The sequence below is a fragment of the Phaenicophaeus curvirostris genome, chromosome 1, assembly GCF_032191515.1.
Source record: "Phaenicophaeus curvirostris isolate KB17595 chromosome 1, BPBGC_Pcur_1.0, whole genome shotgun sequence".
In the NCBI taxonomy this organism is placed as follows: Eukaryota; Metazoa; Chordata; class Aves; order Cuculiformes; family Cuculidae; genus Phaenicophaeus; species Phaenicophaeus curvirostris.
In genome coordinates this window covers 191777343-191791824 of record NC_091392.1, presented here as the reverse complement: position 1 = coordinate 191791824, position 14482 = coordinate 191777343, and the positions used below count along the sequence as shown (strand labels likewise).

Below are 14482 nucleotides of genomic sequence, written 5' to 3'. Positions count from 1 at the left end.
TACTCCTGAATGGTGAAGCAAGCCTCACTCCAAAGCGGGATCTATTTTGACATTGGCCATGATTATTTAGAAAAGGCACTTTAATCCCAACATTTTTCCAAAGTGACCATCATAGCAAATAAAGCTCCAAAGTTGAACTACTTTTATTCACAGATTACTTTTTCCTCTCCCTCAACCCACCACCAAAATTGTTCAGTGTCTCTCAGCTCCTTCAAGGTACTTTTTTCGATAGTCTCTCATGTTTGGAGTATGTTTGTCCCCAATGTCCAGTTGCTGGGGATGACTCATTATCCACAATCACTTGCAGAAACCTCTTTTAATCAGAATCATCGGCATTAGAAATTACAGCTGCTTTTCTTCATCTTCAAAGAACTTCATGGGCTACATTAAGAAATGTGTGCCCAGAAAATTACTGGCCAAGTCTCAGTGCATTTACAAAGGGTTTTATACAAATGCTGTCAGCTTCATGTGGAAACAGGCAAGGGGACATCGTCATGTTTGTGAAAGTCTCTCACAGTACTACAATAGATTCGCCTTCTCGTCTGCTAGGAGTAAAATGAGTGTTTTGAATAAAGCTGACGAATAGTAGCTCTTAAAAAAAGGGAAGAAAAAGAAGGTGTGGAGAAATACTTTTCACAAATGTCGTCTCTTTGGCTGGACTCAAATATATTGCATCCTCTATTATTACTCAGAAGCCTAACAAAAGGGCTGAGATGTTTTGGTTATGCAGAGGTTTGCGTACCACTGGCACCCTTCCATTTTGAGGAGCAAAAGCATGGATCTGGCATAGATGAGAACAGTATGAGCTAGGGGAATTTTCCTTTGAAGGGGAACCAGATGCCATTCCCAGAACAGCTGTTGAGTGGGGTCTGTGTTTAAATTATCTTTGACTGATTGCTTCTTTCTAGGAGGTCCACCCCACCTACGTTCTAGAGAGGTTCCTCCATCCCATTCTACTTTTCTTCCGAAAAGCACCACCCCAGCCTTCCTTGTAGAATGTTGCATCTCCCCTTCTTCCTTCTAGAACGTCTCAAAAGCTCCAACAGCCCTTCTAAAAGGGTCCCAAAGACTGAAGCTGCAGCTGCTCTATCATGGTGGGTCCAGGTTGTGAATGGGCAGGAGGCTCACTGCTCCAGGGCAGGGATACTCCTGTCCCAAGGAAGGAAAGGGTGAGCCATGTGCTCTCCTAGCCTCAAGTGGTAGTAATTGCTCTCAGCTTTATTGATTGTAATGGGGAAGAGGAGATTCTGGCTGAGCAGAAGCAGCCCCAAAATCCAGCAACAAATGCTGAGTCAAACACAGCAGAATTTTGTAATTTCACATCTGTTTTCCTTTGTACTAAAATGTAGATTGGGCCTGATTTGGCAATGAAAAGGCCTGAAAACCTCTAGTACATCAGAAATTTTATTTTTAAAAAGTGTATATTCACCTACCCACAGGACAGATCAAATTATGTGTTTTTTCAAGAATTATTTTCCCAGGGTTTATTCACGTGTCTCCTGGTGTAAGAAGGCGCTGAATCAAGAATAGGGTCTATGGGCATGCTCCCAGCATCACAAAAATGGGCAAAATTTAAAGTAGCCTTGTCCTTGTTGATGCCAGTCCATCAGCTGTGCCCTCCCTCTTCGACCTGGAGTTTCTTCATACATATGATATATAATCCATGAACTTGTTCTAGTCCCCACCTTAGCTCAGTCTTGGGCACCCCTTGTATAAGGATGGTCAGCCCTTTGTGGAAGTTGGCATCCTTTCTCTGGGAAGTACAGGTGCTAAGAGGCAAAAATTAGTCCCAGAAATGGTTAGGAGATATGACCTTCTAGGAGTGGTGACACAGAGACCTTCCACCACCCAGCCAAATATTGGTCCCCACTGGCAGCAGCAAGATATCCTTGTCTAGGTGTCATTTTGCTCACCCGAAGAGGGAATTGGGAACATCAGTGACCTCATACCTCCAGGTCAAGCCTGAAAATGTAGACTTAGCATGACCAGTCTGTGGGGAAATGCTGCTCCCCACATTTCGGCCTCATCAACCAAAGGGAAGTGGTGTGTCCTTGCTGTGCTTGTGGCCATACAACATCACCAGCAGTGATGTGTGAAGCCATGCTTGGGTCATCCCTGTGCAGCACATGGGGTCCAGCCCCAGTCTTTGCCCCTGGGTCACCTGCGGCTTTCTAAAAAGTCGCTCTCCCACCTTCAAAAAGCCACCATGGGGAGGCAAAAAGTGCTTCCACAGCTCAATGCCTGCCTGGGAGGGAGGAGGAATAAATCCCTTGGAAAAAAAAGGAAAATAAAGGAGCTCAAAAAGGGAGGAAGTATTTCTTTGAAGATAAATCCCACTTTGTGCAGTTCAGCATGCCCTGGCTTGAGTCCCTCTATGCTCCTGTGAATACCTAAGCAGTTCTTTGTTCCCCGATGTTAAGGGTAGGCAAGGAAATTGAGATGCAGTGTGGGGGACCCTCTCCAGCCCCACTGCCCCACCAAGGGCAGCATACCACCATGAGCATCGTTTCCAAGGGAAGACTTTGTCCGTCAGCCAAGAGGGGGAAAGAAAAGAGGTTTGCAGATTGCATATCTCTGCACAGCAGCTCTGCAGAGCGCTATTCAGCCCAGACAAAGGGTGGGAGCACTGGATAGCCACCACACTGAAGCCCCCACTGCTGGCCCTCCTCCAAGCTACGGCTGTTAAAGTTCAGATCTTGGAGTAAAACATCCCTGCAAAGATGGGAGGAAAGTGCAGGAAAAGAGATTTTCTGTACCACCAGCAAGAGGTTTCTCCAAATGCACAAGGGCTGGTGTTTTTGCACCCTAAGAATGTGGTTCTGCAGCTCCCAGAGGAAAAATGATTTCTAGTTAATTAAACACTACCACATTTGTGCATAAGCCTTCTCAGAAACCTTTTGAACTCATTTCAGAGCACAATAATAACTTGACACAAATTCCCTGAACTAACACCAACCAGTGATGCAGTGGAGGTATCACCCTGTGCCTCAGTTTCCCAACTTAGAGTTGCGCCAGCAATGCAGCAAGAGCAGCAGCTGCGGACTGTACAGCTCATTTGATTTTCGTCCATCTGCTAGCGTAAGACTGCTTAGCCAGCCAGCAAGATCAGTGAGTTTCATTGTGCAGGCATTGCCCCGTGCAGACAACCAATGGACAGGACCTTGATGGACCTCCTCAGGGCCCAGGACACCCAGCACACTCAACTCTGCTGGATCAGCACCCAGCAACACTCACATCCCAGCAGCGTGGGGGAAGGGAACAATTTATTTAGTTGCAGAGTTTGGGGTGGGAATTGTCATTCCTCCTTTGGTCTTTCTGGAAGACTGTTTGGACTCATCTCCTCTGTGTTTGAATGGTCATCCTGAGACCCTGGTACAGTCAGCAAAGAGAAATGGGCACGACTCCAAGGACACTACGTACAAAGGCAAATGTCTAAATAGGACAGATGAACTGTCCCACACGTGTCCAGAGTGCCAGTGTATGAACCCAACCCAAGATGAAGAGGCATTTGTCACTCAAATCCAACAAGTCCAGTTCAACACTGTGAATCTTTCAGCTCACATTCAAGGAACTTCTGCATCCTGGGCTTGATAAACTGCTTTGGTATAGGCACCACAGTTCATGGCTACCTGGAAGGTACCCACACAGGAAAGCTCAGATGAGGCAGCTGTCAGCCACTGGGATGAGGAAAGTGCTCATCAGGATCTGGGAGAGCTAGGCAACACCAAGCACACAGTGGATTTTGCCCTGCTATTTTTCCCTCTAAGTTTAGCTCCTTCAGTACTGAGAGCTAGCCCTGGATATCTGTGACTGGGTCAAGGGCCAAAAAAATCATCCCTCGAAATAGCATTTGCTATGAATTGCAGAGGGATATGGGACAGGCTCAGCTTGGTAGCAGGTTGCCAGGTGACAGCAGTGACAGAAGGATGAGGTCCCAGAGGTAAAGAACTAAGATGGGGGATGGAAAACCTGGAGGACAGAGAAGGTAAAGGGGTTGGTGCCATTCACCTGGATTTCTCCTGAGAATTGGGTTTTGCGCAACCAAAAATTCTTAAAAGATTTGCAAGGAAAGAGAACACAGGAGACAGCCACCATGACCCCACAGAACCTTTCTGACTGTTTTAAGGCATGAATCAATTAAAGCAGTCATGGAGCAAAGGTTAATCAGTAGTAAGAACATCTTAAGAAATAAGTAGTCTTTTAAAAAGCAACTGCTCTTGCCAATTTCCCCTGTCTCCCCTTTTCTAAGGTGTCTTTTATTTCTCCAGCTCTGGAGAACTTCCAAGATAAGTTCAGAGATTAAGAGCGGCTGCCGAAAGGACCAGACCGAATTAATGGTGGCAGCAGGGGCCACAGAAGCAGAGAGGACTGGACCCGTTATTGTCACAGAGGCTCAGTGCTGTACAAACGTCTGGGGGTTGAAAGCCTTCCAGGCACTTCCAGCCTAATTAGAGCAGATGGAGGCTGGAGAAACAAGTAATTGCTCACAGTTGCATTGGAAAACAGAGGAAATGAAGTGGGAGAGTAAGGAAGGGACTGACTCCAAAGCATTTCTACACAAGCAATGAGACGGCAGCCTGAGTGTGCAGGCATGCAGTGACGCTTTGAGCTGCTCCCGTGCTGCGCCCTTCTTACACGTATGTTCTTCTTTCTTGCACACAACAGTGGAGTTGACATTGAAACTGCCCTCATGAGCAGCAGGCACAACCATCTGTCTCCTCATTCACACACATAGACATCCTTCCCAACATCCTTCCTCTGCCCTCTCCCTCTGCCTGCTGCTCTTATAGTGCACCATCATCATGGTTAGCTTCTTACCCCTGTCGCCTTCTTATGTAAGCATTGACTAAAGAAAATAACTGGTGCACTGTTATGGCCCCAAGAGCCTTCCCTTGGCACCATACCTGCAGAGGACAGATCACAGGACAGGGCTTCTCACCTATCTCTCTTGCTACAGCTTATCTTGCATTCGCATAGACTACAACTGCCCAAATGCCAGGAAGAACCTGGGCCAGAAGGATAAAGGGCCAGAAGGATGGAGAATCCATCTTAACCCTGACAGCAGGTCCTCATCATGCTTAACACAGCATCTTCCCTGGGAACACCACAAAGACCTAGAAGGCAAACAACGACAGAAGAATAGGACTAATATCATACCAGGAAATGGGCGTCTTCAGTCTGTTCAGCCCTCTAAAGTATCACTCTCTCCTTCCCCCCTTTTCCTGGAGAGGACAAGAAACACAAGAGATGCCAGTGTTGTGCTGGTGAGGAGAGTCACAGGGAACATGAGCCAAGGCCACCCTCTGTGTACAGGGTTTGTATCAAAAGACAAACCCTCAGCCACCAAACTAGTCATGGTTCCTCCCTGAACACTGCTGGGAGCTGGGGGTTCAGCATATGAAGAACAGGGTGAGGACAAGAGGCTGAAGAGAAGAGCACCTACAGGCAGCCTGCTCAGCTCTCTTGCTTATGGTATCCGGAGTTGCAGCAAACATTGCAATGAGGAGCCAAGCCCATGCTGCCCTCAAGACTCAGCCTGCCATGGATTCCACACTGCTCTATCCACGCTGCCTCCCTTTCTTTTCTTTAAGTAAGATCTGGAGACCAGAGGATCTTTGCAAATTCTTATCCCGTCTACTCTTTTTAAAAATAGCCCAATATCCTCATTTTCACAAGCCACAGAGAAGTCTGGGCAGTCCTACAAGCCCAATAATAAATCATCACCCCAAGATGAGGCACAGACCTCCTTCTTCAAAATAAGCCAGGCTATTGCTGCATGCACAGCATTGCAGTCTTCAGAGAGCAACCATTGCAGAGCTCCCTCCAGCCTGTCCCCCATGCAAAGCCACCAAGCTGCGGCTTTGCAACCGGACAGGATCTGCTCCACAATATTAGGAAGCAGAAGCACACATGTCTCAGCTGATAGGTAATAACTTTTGAAGCCATTTGCACACAACAAGAAATATTTTCCAGAAGGAATGTTTCTGGGATCTTGCATAGCAAGTGAATTAAGTGCACATTGTCAAAGGGCCACAAACTTTATTTTAAAATGCTTTTTCCTATATTTTGTCTGATAACTTTATCACACTAAGCACAATTGTGTGATAAGAATTTGCACAGAGGCACTTTGTAAGCTGCAGGTGATCTCGGAACAAACCACAACCACCAAGTCTAAAGAACTGCATTTTCACTGCCACAAATGACACATAAGGCTCAAAAGACACTATTCGGTCACCTCCTCGGTCCAATGTCATGGCACAGGAATGTCACAGGATCTGCTTCACCCATCTTTGCATTTCTCTGTAAAGTTTTCAAATTGCCCTGGAAATCTTGTGCACCTTTTAAACATATCAACAGCAAAGTTGGAAAGGAAGTGGCAGTTTTGGCTCCCCTCACATTCAGAACATTTTTTTAATTAAAATCCAGCTGGTCCCATGGTACACTATGTTTTTTTGTTGTTGTTAAATGCAGCTTAAAAGCTTTGAGCAGCCGTAGGGAATTATTTCTGTTCTCTCTTGCCTTCCACCTGGTATCACATGCTAGAGGATAAGTCCTGAGAGATGCTATGCTTTGAGTTCAGGATTCCCTAAGAAAGTATAGCAGTGAAAAAGAGGTGATGTACACCACAGAGTTGACTTGCTGCTCATCAAAATCTCCATTATCCTTCCCCCATTGGCCTGGTGCCAATCCCCAGGTTTATGTCAGCTGAGCACCCAATTCTGAACTAAAATTCATTCTTTCCTAGAAGTAAAAATTCCCCCATTTCACTGCTAGTTACAGTTATGTCTAAAATTGATGCCTAAAAATTCAGACAGCAGCAGCAGACTAAGTCCAGTGCCAAATCCCACTTTCATCTGCAAACCAAGCTGCTCTCCAAACAGGTGCCCATCAAAACTCCCAGAGCGACATGCAGCGGCAGGGCAAACGTTGGACCAGACAGTTGCTTCCAGCCTTTCCAACCAGGTCTTGATTATTTACAGCTGTTCCCAGATGTTACCCTTTCACGGGTTATTTGTTCCTGAGTCAACCTCTCCGTTCACACGCTAAGAGAGCTCAAGGGAAAAAAGAGAGAGGCTCCTTTCTCTCTTTTACTATGGAAACAGTCCATTATCCCAAGCATTGTGAATGGTCGACCGTGGTTTCCCTCTCACCCCTGCCCCAGCTCCAGCAGCCCTATGAGCCACCCAGCACTCACATCTCATCCCAGATCCCATTTCTCTCCTCAACAGGTCGCAACCAACTTATCCAGCAGGGACTCCGAGAGTGTAGCTGGACTGCTGAGCACCTTCTCCTCCTCAGCCAGTCATCAGAAACCCTCCCTGTTCACAAATCACCCGCTTCGCTCCCCTTTTGTTACCACTTCTCCCTATTCTCTGGCTCTTCGGGCTTTGTTTCCCACTGCAATCCAGGCAGAAGCCGAGTCAATCACCCACTGTCGCATCCCAACCAACACACTCAGAAGTCCAAAGGAAAGAAAAGATAAGTCAAAGAAATCTGACCCCCTCCCCCATGGTGCTAACTTTTAGGGGAGACAGGAAAAAGCAAGCGGGGATGTATTTCATCGGGCAGGAGCATCTTTAAGAGTTAGGACAGAGGAGGAAACTTACCTCGCCGGCATGCACGTGGAAAGGTTATTTTTGCTTTCTGCTGCACTTGGGTTGCTGTGTCCTTTGCTTGTGACACTCTGGGACCCGAATGGTGGCATCGCTGTGTGACACCTAGTATTAGAGAGGCTGCTGGAGCTGTCCCTCCCACGGTAGGAGGGGCAACGCAGGGCTTAATAAATTCAGTCCTCAAGGCTGGAAAAATTAACATCTCGTCGTGGGACACAGGCAGCTGTTCCCTGCACGGCTCTGGGAGACACTGGGGACTTGCAGGCACACCTGGGTTTGATTCATCCCTTGCCTATCCAGAACAGGAGAGGCTGTTGTACAGATCTTGCCTTGGCAGAATTAAATGTCCAAAGGATGTAGTCTGAAGAAATAGCCCGAGGGAGATTTGGGCAAGTTGTGTCATTGCTGACCTCAGAAATAAAGCTCCCGAACCTCCTCCATGTTTCCCATGGCCTTAAGCCCAGGCAGGAATTCATTGTACCAGATTTCTGAGCTAACCCAGATGCAAAACCTGCTTATTTCGTGCAACAGTTTTGGGCTTTAATATCTAAATCTTATTAGAGACATAACTTCCTTTGGAGTGAGGGAGGGGAGGGAGGGGGAAGGTCAGTACAACAAAAGCAGTTTGTGAGGTTGTATTTTGTAACTTCCAAGGTGCCCTGGACTTTTAGAAAGGCAAAATCCCACCATCAAGTTTCTCGGGTTAGGAAGCTGCACAGATTCACGCAGCTCCTCCTGCAACTAAAAAGCTCTTCGCTGCATGAGTGGCTAAAGAAACATGCTTTCCAGCTCCAGAGGGCTCTCTGAAACACCAGTGGTGTGTTTTTTTCGTTTTTGTGGTCTCTCACCTTGGGATTTTTATTGCTGGGTGAAAAGATGGATCAGAGGGTCCCTCAAAAGCGAAATCAGGAAACTGCCCTTGCAAACAGAGAGGACAAGAAGATGGCAGAAACGATGGCCCAGCAGTTTTTGGGCAGCTCACATTACAAATTGAAACTTTTAATTAGAAGCTGAGCTACAGAGGTGACACCCTTGTTCATTATGAAACTTAATGGCAAACGAGTCACGTGAGAGTTTTATTTTAATAGCAGTGTTGCAAACCCTCACTTGGCACTAGATCCTAAAATACCATGATATCCCTACGGAACTGGAATATTAGATAGAGATAGATAGATAGATAGATAGATAGATAGATAGATAGATAGATAGATAGATAGATAGATTGATTCAAGGGAACCGCAAGGTGTGAAGTTAGAACCAGCTGGTTTTATTGCCAGTCACCTTCCAGCTAACACTCAGCTGGCTGGAGTAAAGACGAATGGGGTCGTGTATGAACCTCTAGGAATATTACTTACTTCATGGTCTGATTCCTGGAAACCTGATAAACAGAGCAGGAAATAGTGAGGTTAAGGAGGCTGATGGCACTGATGGTACATAGGGAGCAGCAACAGCAGCTTTTCTAAGGTACCCTGCAGTTTAAATCTCCCAAGTTGATCCACTGGAATTTCTCCTTGTATATTTGTGGCTGTGTTGAGTCTTGCTTCATCATGAGGTTACACTGAGGTCTTGAAGGTCCATGCCAGAAAGGGGCATGGCATGGGGGTGGCCCAGCAGGTCTGAGGAATGGTGAAGAGCCCAACAGTTTTTCTCTGCCCTTGAAGCCAACAGCAAAGTCAGTGCTCCACAAAATACCTTCTGAAGGGGTTTCACCATCATCCTTGCCTGGACTGCCTTTCTTCCAGTTGCTGCATTCTTTTGGCATGGATGGACTCCAAGGCATACATGGGGCATAAGGGGCAGGGTTGAGCAATATCGTCAGTGCAAAAAAGCTCCCTGCAGTGGAGGGAAGAGTCCTGAAAATAGGAAAAGGTAATTTAAAGTAAAACCGCAGACCCATCTTTAAGAAGCAAAGAAAACCCCAAATATACAGTTCTCTGCCCTAAAATAATGCCATGTTTTTGCTTCTGGGGAGAGAGAGAGGCAAAGGCTTCACTGCCACAGTTTGCTCTGCAAACACCTGGCAAAGGACTCTCTGGCCAGGCACAGGCTGCTCTGGCTTCAGTATCTTCAGCTCAGAGTTCACCAGCTTATCTGCAGAATCCTCACCCAGTGTCACAGTCAGTGTCCTAACCCTGCTGGCAACTGACCGTGAAGGTAAGTGAGAATCAGCTGGAGTCCTGCCACAGGAGCCCAGCCTCAGAGTTTATGAGCCCATAAAGAGAATGCCTGCATGGGACTGGTGCTGTACAAATCCACTCCGAGGACATCAACAGGGCAGGTCAGCCTTGAACCCCAGCGAGTTTTTGTCTCCATTTGTGTCATGAGAAGATAAAACCAGGAAGAACATGGCACAAACAGGGACTGGGGACAATCTCTCTGCCCAGCTGCCAGCCACAACTTGGAGTATTTTGTTGGGAAATAGATATGTTCACATCCTTCCACCCTATGTCCTACGCTGGTTAGGACATGCCCTGCCTTGGCAGCACAAAGGGGCTGATGTTCTCCCCCTCCCTGGCCATTCTTGGATGTCCCCTCTCCAACACATAGTTGCACAACAAGCTGCTGCAGAGCCTTGAGAGCATGTGACTCATGCAGGTAATGACATCCCTGCAAGATTAATTACAGAAATGGCATCATTTATGGTGTTGATGTTTCCAGAAAAGATAAAGGAGGTGGGGGCAGAAGGAGGAGGTGACTTGAACTGATCTAAAGTTTGGCCCTCACTCTTGCAGTTGGTGGCAGTGTGCGGGCACAGACCCTGCAGCCGTGGGCAAGCAACGTTTATCTTTTGCATCAAGCAGTAACCCACCAAAAATCAGAGGTATCAGTTGGTGGAGGTACAGAGGATGGGATAGGGGCACAAAGGGAGGCGGTTGAGTCACTTTCCCTGGAGGTGTTTAAAAGACGGGTGGGTGAGGGGCATGGTTTAGTGATTGATAGGAATGGTTGGACTCGATCGTCCTGGGGATCTTTTCCAACCTAGTGATTCTGTGACCTTGATTGCCAGCATAACTGCTAACCCCAAATCTATGCAGGTTTGGGGGCACAAGGTGTGGAATGAGGGATGGGTCCTGGTTCACTTCAGCCGTGTTCAGAGGAGCTGAGCCTCTGTGCAGCAGTGCCTCAGCTTCTTTCAACCCTGCCAGCTGTCATTGCACAGTGCTGAGATGTTTCTTTTCCTTTATCAAACTTAACCAGTACATCAGCATGGACATGGTGTGCCAGAAAACCCCACCAGACCCAGGAGAAGTACAGGGCTGTCTGCAAAAGCCCACACTGCTGATGCAGCCAGTGATGTGCTGTGCCTGTGCTGTGATGGAAGCAGAGGGCATGTCCTCCATGGCTCACACATAATATTGGCCTGGGAGAGTACATTTGCCTTAGGAGGCTGCCTCAGCATGTTCAGTGTAAATAACTTAGAAATGAGACAGGAGCAAAGATGGAGATGGGGTGATTGCAGGGGAATGCACTACCAGGGTAACAAATTCCATGTCACGAGCATCTCCTTATCCCTGCTGGTGTGTGCTGGCTATTTTCAGCCTGCATCCTCCAAAAGAAACATTAAAAGCTGCTTCTCATGATGCTCATGAAAACTGGGCAGTATTAAAGGGAACGAATCCCCAGTGCAGCCGCCAGGAGAGGGCATTGCAGCCCCAGGAATGGACAAGTTCCCTGCTCACCTTGTTCAAGCTACAGAACTCTCCGAAAGACGAGCTTGGGAATTGGTATGTGGAAGTCTTCTGGGTGCTGCTAAAAATGAGTAACCCAGTAAAAGCATCATTTGCATGGTGTGCTGCAGTTTTCCCTGCAAGGGACATCTCATCTCTGTTGTACCTCACAGCTTATTGCTTATCCTACCACCAATTCCCCCATTTTGCTCCCAAATAAACATCTTGTAGTTGCACACAGAATAACTGTTCCCACTGGTATTTAGCTGCCAGCTCACTGTGTCTGGGTCAGACCTGAAAGTGTGTGTTGTCCAAAACTTCTACTGATGTTTCAACCCCAGCTCTCTCTTTGTAGATCAACCAGTCTGACACAAGGTACCACCCCTCCCTGTAAACCTTACCCCAAGACACTCAGGGGCTATAAGGATAAGGTACTAAATCTAGGAATGAAGAAGTAAGACTTCAAAGATCTGGGGGAGGTGCCGCAGAAATAACAATAATTGCACCTGTAGCCTCTGGACACCCCTCTGAGGTTGTCACACAGGAGTTCCCTTCCTGTGCAGATGGAAGAAAATGAGGCATTGGGAACAGAGAGTCAGGACTGGAATGTATTTTACAGCCAGGATATCTTGACCAGGACTGCTGCAGGAGCTCATCTCCTTTGCCTCCCTTCCCACACACAGCTGAGTGGGTCCTTCCTTTTCTCTGTTTAAAAGATGCAACTACAAACTACTAGACACACACATGAGCAGTTGATGAGGGCACTGCTGAACAGCATATTCTCCTGGACTGAACCCACAACAGACAGGCACCAAGGTCTGAAAGGGTGACCCATGCCCTGGACAACTTCACTGGAGGTTCCAAAGTGGAGATGTGTTGAGACCTCAGTTTCACAGATATGCATGATTAAAAGCTGAAATCTTCAGAATTATCTCTCTGACTCGCCCAAACTGATTCAGCTATCAAAAAACTCCCAATCTACTAATCATGTAAGTTTGGCTAGGAATTCATCTTTGAGAAAAGGTCACTAGGGCTTTGAAGAGCATTCAAATGAGTTACCACCATCAACCATTTCTTAAAGCCTTGAAATCATTCATTGTCCAACACCTCCCACCCACAGCAACTGCTAGGCAATTTAGCCAAGTTCATCTCAAGTGAAAAAGCCTCCAAGAGAAAAAGTCCTCCCTAGAAATCATGGAAAAAGGTAGCTAGTTAGACTGTGTATCCTCCATAGGGTAGCATTTTTAGGGGCATTTCCAGGATGTTACAAAGATCGTAAGTTTGCCTGGTGACCTTCTTTGTGAAGCTTCAGAGGAGGAAGTAGTGGGAGCCCAGTTAGATTTCCTTTCTCTAATGGGACAAGGACATCCAAGGTGGGACCTACCACATCACAGCAAAGAGAATCACCCACAATCCCAGCCAGCTGGGCTGCAATGACCCTCTTGCTCAAGTGAGGCTTCTCATCTTCACAAAAATTGAAAAATGGGCCTCTTCTCTGGCTTTGCTGAAAAAGAGCTGTTGGAAATCAGGTTTCAACTACAGCATCTGTTCTAGGGAGAGAGAATTTTAAGAAATAACATCAGTTGCATTGTTCTAGTAGGTTAAGTTCCCTGTTCAAGGTGTTCTCTTTTCTTCCAGCACCCTCTCTAAAACCTGGCTTAGCACCCAGCTAACTAACAGGAATTTGGAAGAGCTTCTCCCAGTTCCTCACTCCCACATTCCCAGAGGTTGACCTCAGAAAGTCCTCTTGCACTTCAGAGTAAAATATGCAGGTCAGATGTTTCACAGGCAGGAAATAAACAGCAGAAGGGCTGATGTGTCAGTGCAGGCATCCTCCCCAAACCACGATGTTGCACTTATGCAAACAAGTCCATCGGATGATAAACTCCTCCTTCTGTCATGAGCCTCATTCTACATTTTTCTTACAAGAAAAATCAGTGCTGGGGAAGGTGGTTGTAGATAACTATCCCCAAACCCTCCCCTGATTTCCTCCTCTGTACAAGGAGGTTCAGACATCAAGTTCTACCACAAGCATCCAGAAGGCAAAAATTGCCCCTCGCTACCCACTTCCTCCACAAACCATAGTCTAGATCCTGCCTCTAGACTGGTGTTTGTCAGAGCAGTAACTATATCCGCGTGGTAAAAGCCACCCTTGCTGCAACAGCCTTTAGTATAGTCACTTTGTTCAACCAAATAAGAGCTGATAAATCTAAGATAGATCAGAGAAGCACAATTCCTTCTTTAAGCACCCCCCACTCAGTTCTACTGTTACTGCAAGTGACTTGAAACAGCAAGTGAAGGAGACCCAAGTAATTAATTCCAGTTTTATTTAAGGTTTCAATTTTATTTTTAAAATGGCTGAGCTGGCCTCATACATTAAAACAAACCTGGCACTATAGGAGAGTTAAGTCAAGGCCGTACAAAGAGAAACACACTATCTAGCTGATTTTGAAATGGCAACAGCCCCTGTACTACCAGGTGGGACACAACATAAAGACATCTGCCAACAAAACTTGAAACTTGAAGTCAGAAATCAGTAGATGCAGAGCTAAAAGTCTTTTTACAAACACAAGACCAAAGCCTGATGGCTGCTGACACAATCCCAAAACAGCGCCAAATGCAAAAAGACACAGTACCAGTGCTGCAAGGCAACAGGGAACAAGCTGCTTGTTCTCCACAGAAGCCCAAGTTAAATTTGCTTCTGCCATTCCATGTACCCGCGAAATCTGGCCTCCCTCTTCAGTCCTTTGGCACATCAAGGCCACCTCCTCCACTCTAGCCCCCACGTTCCTGTTTCGGCTGAATTTTGTAATTTTTGTGAACCTCCTGGATTAGCTCCAACTCTCTTAGCACGGGCTGTGAGTCAAAGCCATATTGCTGCTCCAGTCTCAACTTTCGGCACATTTTCTTACCCAGGCTTCTTTCTGCTCTCCTAGCTCAGACACCAGGCTGCCTTGAAAAGTGGCAGGCTGCTGCGGCACTCCTGGAATCATCTCAGTAATTGTGTAACTGAAGTTTTAACTTTCATCCTGCTCCAGCACCCTTTGCATCAACTCCATCATCTTCTGTAGGTCTTACCACTGATTCTCTGCAGGCTTCCCTTTTGGTGGTGAGCTTCTGTCCAGCTCCCATCTGTACTTCAGTTTCGCTGTTGTTGGCTATCTGCTGTCCAAGCTGGCAGCTGCTTCTTTAAGATTCCAT

General features: G+C 46.8%; 1 protein-coding gene across 2 annotated transcripts in view; it reads right to left on the bottom strand.

Annotated features, from left to right (window-relative positions):
* GDPD4 (glycerophosphodiester phosphodiesterase domain containing 4) overlaps window positions 1-7728 on the bottom strand; it is a 37666-nt gene extending 29938 nt beyond the window's left edge. For both annotated transcript variants that reach the window (XM_069883295.1, XM_069883296.1), the window contains exon 1: window positions 7608-7728. The gene's annotated coding sequence lies outside the window, so the exon portion shown is untranslated. The remainder of the gene's footprint in view (window positions 1-7607) is intronic.
* Between the last annotated feature and the right edge of the window lie 6754 nt (window positions 7729-14482).